The following is a 7,825-nucleotide window of genomic DNA, read 5'->3' as shown; positions in this document are numbered from 1 at the left end:
AAAGTCCGCAAAATGAGCAAAAAGCAGAGGGAGGATGTGTTCATGTAGGAAAGAAAATCTGCATCTTTGTGAGATCTTTAAACATAAAAGAAAAATGATGATATATTGACTGTACTGACTTCAATATTAAGCATTTTAAAATGATGATCATGCAGCACAGACCAGACAAGTGTCTCCTGCAGAGCTTGAAAGAATTGGTTGGACCAAATGTTGGTCCAAACAAGTGATTTCATTTTATTCATTGCTTGTGGGATGTCTGGATTTACAAAAATTACTCATAAAGAAATTAATAATGTAAAAGAGTAAATCCTAAAGCCCAAAAATAGAATGCAGTAACTATTCCAATTACCGTAAATTAAGTCATATGAAGTCATTTTTTCTTCATTATGTAATCTACTTAGTTACTTCTGTGATCTGTTGCCTCTATTGTGCTTTTACAGTCTGTTCTTAGGTCAAATTCCTTTTAAAAACGGTTTCTGTTGAAACAATGGTTCAACAGGAGCTCTGAAGCAGAGCGCTTTAGTCAACAAAAGCTAAAAAAAATCATGGTAGTATTTATCTTACTGATACAATTTTGCATGGTTCTGGCTTTGAAATGTGTAAAATAAGAATACCATTTTAGACAAATGAGACGAGTGTGTAAGAAAGCCAGCTAGCTTGGTTTAGTACGGTTTATTTACATGACATGGACTTTACAGCGACATTTGTGCTGCAACATACGATCATGCACAGGCACCAGACGCAACGCTCCGTCTTTGAAAAAATAACAATCAAGCACATGTTATCAGAAACTACTTGTAGGCTCTACCTGTGCACCTGAAAACATGCCGTGGGGACGACAGAGATCTGTTTTATTGTTGTTTGTCATTGAAATCAAAATCTCTTGACAGCAGAAGGATCTTTGGATATGAATTTTAAAAAAAGACTTGAACTTTGACCTTCATGCTACAGTTTACATATATTCATTTAAAGCTGTTTATCTTGTTTGGGGTTTTTTTAAGTGAGATATATATTTTCTTCAGTCAAGTTTTGGGGGAAGTGTTGCATGAACCTGAGTCTAGCCGGCGGAGCCCGACATAAATAAGTCCTCCCTCGGCCGCCGCTGCCTAAGTAGCAGCGCGTCAGGCCATTCTTCGCACAGTTTTAGCAGTGCAATGGTCCATGCGGTTCCCTCACAGTGTGTTTAGAAGAGGACCCTCCATGTCCGCTCAGTTGTGCCTGGTTTACCAACACTATTGATTGCAGGTGATGTTCTGGACAGAGTCCATCTGACCTCTGGAGGGGCTTAAATACATCATTGTCCAGAGAGAGACCTCCTGAGACCGCGGTTATACTGTGTGTGCAGCGCTGCGCTTCACTCCCAGGCACACTGATAAAGTGGCAACAAAAAAAGTCAACAGGACACATGGATAAGCACTTCTTACTCCTTTACAGTGCGCTGCAGAATCTAAAAATACAGCTGGAGGACAGATAACTACGTTGGGAGATAGTCTGCTCCTCAGCGAAGCAGCAGCACATCTCGCATTTGTCTTTTTTTCTCAAAGTTCGGACTTTATAAACGCGGTACGAAAAAAGCCGCGGCCGAGCTGCTGTATGCCGTGTACAGTATGTTGTGATCCTTCAACGTCGGCACACTTCAGACATCCTCGCCCGCTCTTGTCACAATCACGCTGATCTGCTCTTCTCGTCGCCTTGCTGTGAATTCTAATTGGCGTTATTAACCAGCAATCATGTTAACACTCTCCCTAATCTGTGTGGCAAGCTCTTGCTCCATACACACCTCAGAGCCATTGATGGAAATCCAATGAGACATAGGTTTACCTGCCATGAAAGTACCTCAGCAGCAGTCATCAACACATTGTGGGGAGTGAGGGGGGAAGTACACTTTAAATTAATTAACATCAGACCTCTTGTAGCACTTCATTTCTATAAACAAACATTCTAATATGCGGTAATTAATTAGATATGCCAAGCTTCCTTTCTGTTCCTCGTGCCGGTCTTTTCTTCTTGTAGGTAACTTTTTGGGGTTAAATCTGAGGTTTTAGTGAGGATTCAAAACCGCAGGAGACGAAGGAGATGCAAGAGTTGTGCATGTGACATGGCCAATCATGTGATATTCACATGCGAAAAAAGAAATAAATACATTTGAATGTGTGAAATTATTGTCATGTGTTCACATGTGACGGTATTTTACTTTCACTGTAAAATTTTGCATGCATGAAAATAGCCCACCGTGTCTGAAAATGTCCAGTTCACGTGACATTATGTTCTTTAAACTTTCAAAATTTTAGTTCACATGTTCAAATAGTGAGGACACGGAGAATATGTAACAATCATGAAGGAAAGTGTCAAGTTCACATGTGACACTGCTTTTTTTTTCACATTGCACAATTTTAGTTCATATCCTTATTAAGAAAACAGCCAACTGTCTGTGGAAGATGTGAAACATGTGGTAACTCTAATGCAACCAATAATGAATCTGGGTTTTCACATGGCAAAGTTTAAATATAATATTTAATACATCATTACATTATTTAAAGGCTGAAATTGTGATGGTATTAAAGGCCTAATCCCTGTTTTTTTTTCTCTCGACCTTCTGCATCATTTCACATACATGAATTTGAAAAGTTGTTAAAGTGTTGGATGCTCAGGATTTAAACTACATTTTTTAAACATTACTGATTCAAACAAACCTTCACAAGCATCAGAATACAACAAAAAACTTATAACTTGTTATTGTCATTTAGTTTTTTTGTAGTGTTAGGCCCCAATTTAAGAGCGACAGCGGGTTTGAATCCCGCGTTGTGAGTTTCGCGGCTCTCGTTTAATGTTTTTACACGAAAAAACAAAACTTGTTTGTGAGTTTATTTCTCAGCGACGCTCATTCCAAAAGCAGGGGCCTCTCACTTTCTCTGTTTTCCTGATTTCCATTTCATATCTGCAACACTCACACGCCCGGCTCTGCATGATAGCTGCTCATGGGTGATGATTTTCGAATCGATTTGCCATTCTCACAAACGAAGGGCACAAAAGGCTGAGCAATCAGTCCAAGGCTGGCTGCTTTTGGCCCAGAGAGAGGAGAGATACTCTGTGAGTGGAGGGCAAGCATGGCTGATCTGAATCATGAAGAATAATGTTTAGCCTGGCAGATGATTAGGGATGTTAATTTTTTTGGAGGGGAGTGGGGGGGGCAGGGGGGGGCAAAGGGGGCTGGCACTTGGTGATGTCACTTTGGCTATCCGAACAATCTGGCAGGGCCGATCCTGGCGAAACGCTGCTCAATTTGCTGGGGCTCCTGCTCCATTTGCCTGTTAATGAGCACTGTTGTTGGAGGTACCCATGTGTACCATGTCATGAGGCTAGCAGGCAGCACCTTCACCTGACGCTCTGACCACAGAGGAAAATGGCAGCCGCCGTGACAGATGTTTCCGCGGTCCTGGGGAGGGAGCCATGGGAGAGCCGTACAGTCAGAGGGCCCGGATATATCGGCGGCAAACAACTGCCACAACATGTGTCCGCCCCGGTGTACATCCAGCACGCACCGGAAAGCAAGGACTCAGCTCTTTTTCTATGAAACAAAACAAAAATGACAAGCTCCCCCCCAACAACACAATCAATATTTAAAGTGTGTGTATGATGATGCGCTGATTCCCGGTGTGTGATTCAGAGGGAGGAGCTCGTGGTGTCACAGGATGGATGGCCGGGGTGAAGTCATTACGTCACAGCATGACAGCGGCACTTAATTACTAATGAAAGGGTGAGCTCTCCACAGTCCACTTCTGCTTAATGAATCCAGGACTAAAGGGCCGTACCAGTGACACTGATTGTTGCTGTTTACATTACCTCTGGCTGATGAATACACTACGCTTTTAAAATGTCTGATTTTCTTTTTTTTTTTCTTATATGTTTTTTTCATTTTTCAATATAAATGCATAATGTGTAAAAATAATTTCATACAAGGGGTTTGTCAATCAAAGCAAAATGAAACAAAAGACATGAGTAGAACGGGATGATGGGAATTGTAGTCCCCGTTGTCAAACTACCTCCACTGCTCAAGAAAGTCTATCTTCATGACCATGACCGCCGTTACCTCAAGCAAACTTAGGGATTTCTGGGTTTGGATATTTTTGGACACATTTCGGATCATACACACAACTCAACAAAATATGTAACTAAGGTCTCATTGGGTTTTTTTTTTTAGACATTTTTATCCTGAAATTTTACATAATGTGTCTTTAACCTTTAGTGGTAGCAGACTGTGGAACCGGACGAAAGAGCGTGATGACATTCCAACAAATGTCAACAGCTGGAATTAAACCACATCATTACGTGGCGCGCCATCCCAAGCCGAGTCCGGGGCGACAACACTGGGTGTTTTTAATGAGCATTTTCAGCCATGTTTTCCTAACCATACCCAAGTGGTTTCTGTGCCTAAACCTTACCAGAGTACGAGCATGAAGTTGTGACAAGAGACGAATAAAGAATTTAGCCTAAAGATGGCACACACAGGTCATCACACACCCTCTTAATGACAGAAGCACTGAACTGAAATAAACATAAATATATTTATTTGTATCCTGTGATCTGTGGAGCAGTGGTCCCTAACCTAAAAGTATGCCCTGATTAATAAGAAACAAACAAAGACTAGAAGGAAGTCTGATTTTGTGTAACATAAACATTTCCTGCTTCTCCATCCCCTCAGCCATCCCGTGACCCCTCAGAGGGTGCTGACCCCCATGCTCGGACCCCCTGCTACAAACAGCCACTGGCTTCCATTCATTTTCCTATGGCATGAAAATCAATTGACATCCTCTTGAAACTCTTGGAGCTTAAGCTGTGCAATTCATCACTGTGAACGCTGTCAAATCAAACATAATGCGGTGAATGATTCAAAAAGCCTGCTGAATGATTTTCATACTATTTGGAAATCAATGGAAATCAACTGCTGTCTGGAAAGAAGGAAAAAGGCATTAAGAAATGTAAAGGGTTTGGAAAGAGATCTGCAGCCCCATGAAATACTGTGGTGGACAAATCATTGATAATATATCTACAGAACTTGTGGAAATGAAGAGCATAAAAGTATCTCTTTTCCTTAAAAACAATGGTTGTCAGGTCCAAAATGATTAGAGCAGTGTAAATACGTCATCACATGAAGCACTGCAGCCCAAAAAGACTTTTTCCCATAAGCTTACATTGTGAATGAAGTGTCTGTAAAATGGCGGAAACATTTGACTGTCACAACCTCCGCAAGATGACTCGTTTCACTGTCATAACTGGAGCCATTCGGTCCAATAACATTTGGAAAGTCTTAAAGAGCTACACGATTCAATTATTTCATCCCGATTAAAGATAGTCAGTTAGCCAGCTCAGCTGGTCTCCAGTGCACAACACGGAAGATCTGGGTATTTTTATACCGAGGAAGTCAAGCTTTTTTCGCTCCAAATCACCACTAAGCAGCTTTCTAGCAATGAACAAAGTTCCACCTAGAAATACTGAGTCCATGTTACTGTAACATCCTTGTTTGTGCCCAGCATCTCATTAGCTAGTTGCCATTTGGGACGTTAATGTTGGCCAGCTAGCGTTAGCCTTGATTGTGTTAGCTAGCTAATGAATGCCAGCCAGCATTCGCAGCGTAAGTTATTGCAACAAACGGGCAATGATAATTCAAATGGGAATATGGTGGAGAGGGGAAGACGGCATGCCACGTTCAGTGGCTGGACGTCTTCAATAACACCTTGAGGCTGGTGACTGTTTGGTATTTAGCTGTGCAGGCCACATTTTACACGCTGTTTTCTTCGATATGCTCTTGCTTAAAAGTGTTTGAGGCATAATAATTATTAACATTGTCAGATTATGGTGACTAAACACGAAGGCCCAGACTTGCTACTGCATTTTGGGGCAGGGTTTGCTACTTCAGTACAATTTGGAGATACTTTTACTGCTACTCAGTGAAGTTAAGATGACAAAACACATGACCTTTAACATACAACACATTGTTGTGGGTCGAACTACGCAACAGTTACAGTGGTCTAAATCTGCTCCTTCTCAGGCAGCTGAAACACTTAAACTTGATGTTGAATGTAATGGTGTATGTTTTAAATTGATGTATGTCTCCTATGACGATTCTTCCACTATGAGTGAAGTATTCCATACATGATTTGTTAACACCAGGAAAGCAACCAGACCACAGAAAACCACAAGGAATCCTGGGATACAAGGAGGCCTCCGAGTCGAGATGAAACTTGAAGGTTGCTGCGGTTATTTATCGATGCCGCTGAGTGAAATGTGCCAATAGCCTGGGCTATACATTGTAACACTATTACACAGTGCATCATTAAACAGATCCATAAAACAGACAGGCAAACCAGGCCAGATTTTAATGACAAATGCGCTGATCTGAGATAAGTATAAATATGGTGTAATTCAGCAAGGTTTCACGCCTGGTTAAGCATGTACATCTTTTGGCGGCCCCACTAACTGATATTACTTCGGCGCAATATTTCAGAGCACATCAACACCCCTGGTGAAATTAACTCTGATGTGTGAACAGGCCCGGGTCCGGCACTCCGCGAACTGTCTCGTGATTATATCGAGATAGATAGAGGCGAGTCGTGCACAAAACTCCCCACAATCTACGAGCTGCCCCGGCAAATTTAAATACGCCTCAGATAAAAAAAAGAGAGAGAGAAAAAAAAACAACACAAAAAACAAATGAGGAGAATCATTCGCTAATGTTTGTGCTGCTGGAAAATAGGTAATAGATGCAATGCCCCGAGAGTGTTTTTGGAGGCAGTTGGTTTTCTGTCTGATTACTAAATCCAGGGTTGATATACAGATGTAAATATGCTGCTTGGAAGCCCCCTCCTCCTCCTCCTCCCCTACAACCCCCTCCCTCCTCCTCCCCTCTCCTCTTCCATCTGGCAGACAATAGTTTAAAATTCTTAATCCATGAGCAACCATTGAACATTAGTGAATTGCAAATTACAGATGTTTTACTGTCTCTCCCTCTTCTTTTTTTCCCTGTTTTGATCTGTGCATCCCACTGTCACTCAGTGTCGCGCACGCATCCCTCGCTCCTCTGCATTCATTAGACACCCTGTGCCATCATGGCACCATATGACACTGTCATCATTTGGTAATTAAACCTTTGCTCGTTTAAATATGAAAAGCTGGCAAGGGTGTGATCATAAACAATGTTGCGCAAACCAGATTTTTCCAGGGCTAAATGAGAATCCGAGCGACATCGGAGCCAGAGATTGATTCTCTCGTTTTTTTCTTCTCCTTTTCGTTCTTCCTGTCTTCACTTGGAGCACAACAAACATGGAGGGGGGGAAAGTTGTGCCGAAGCAGATAAGACTGTCACACATTAAAATTCATATAAACAGACACTTTATTTAAAGCGCAAAAACAATGCACTTTAGAAAACAAACTCAAGCGACGTGTCTAATGTGATTGAAGCCATAAAAATATGTATTTTTATGGTCGTAGTCACAGTTTACAGCGCTCCTCTTTTGGCTCAGAAGTAAACAATGATAATAAACCAGCAGATGACACCTTCCAATACCAATATAGAGGGGATTTTTTTTTAAAACTCCTGCACTTAAATGATAAGCACAGGACATAACATCAGTGTTGCTCCCTTCCATCCCCTAAACACAGTTATGTGCTTTATCATGTCAGACCACCAGACGATAAAAATCTCCCCGCTTCCTGAGGACAACATCTCCTAGATTCTCATCTACATTCGCACGGGGCCTCCATCACTGAAGATTTAGCCAAATGGCTGTTGGAGAGGAGAAGGAGGGAATGCCCGAGCCATTACAAG

This window comes from Acanthopagrus latus, chromosome 20, assembly GCF_904848185.1.
Source record: "Acanthopagrus latus isolate v.2019 chromosome 20, fAcaLat1.1, whole genome shotgun sequence".
Taxonomy (NCBI): Eukaryota; Metazoa; Chordata; class Actinopteri; order Spariformes; family Sparidae; genus Acanthopagrus; species Acanthopagrus latus.
The sequence above is the reverse complement of the archived record's forward strand: the minus strand, read 5'-3'. Positions refer to the sequence as shown.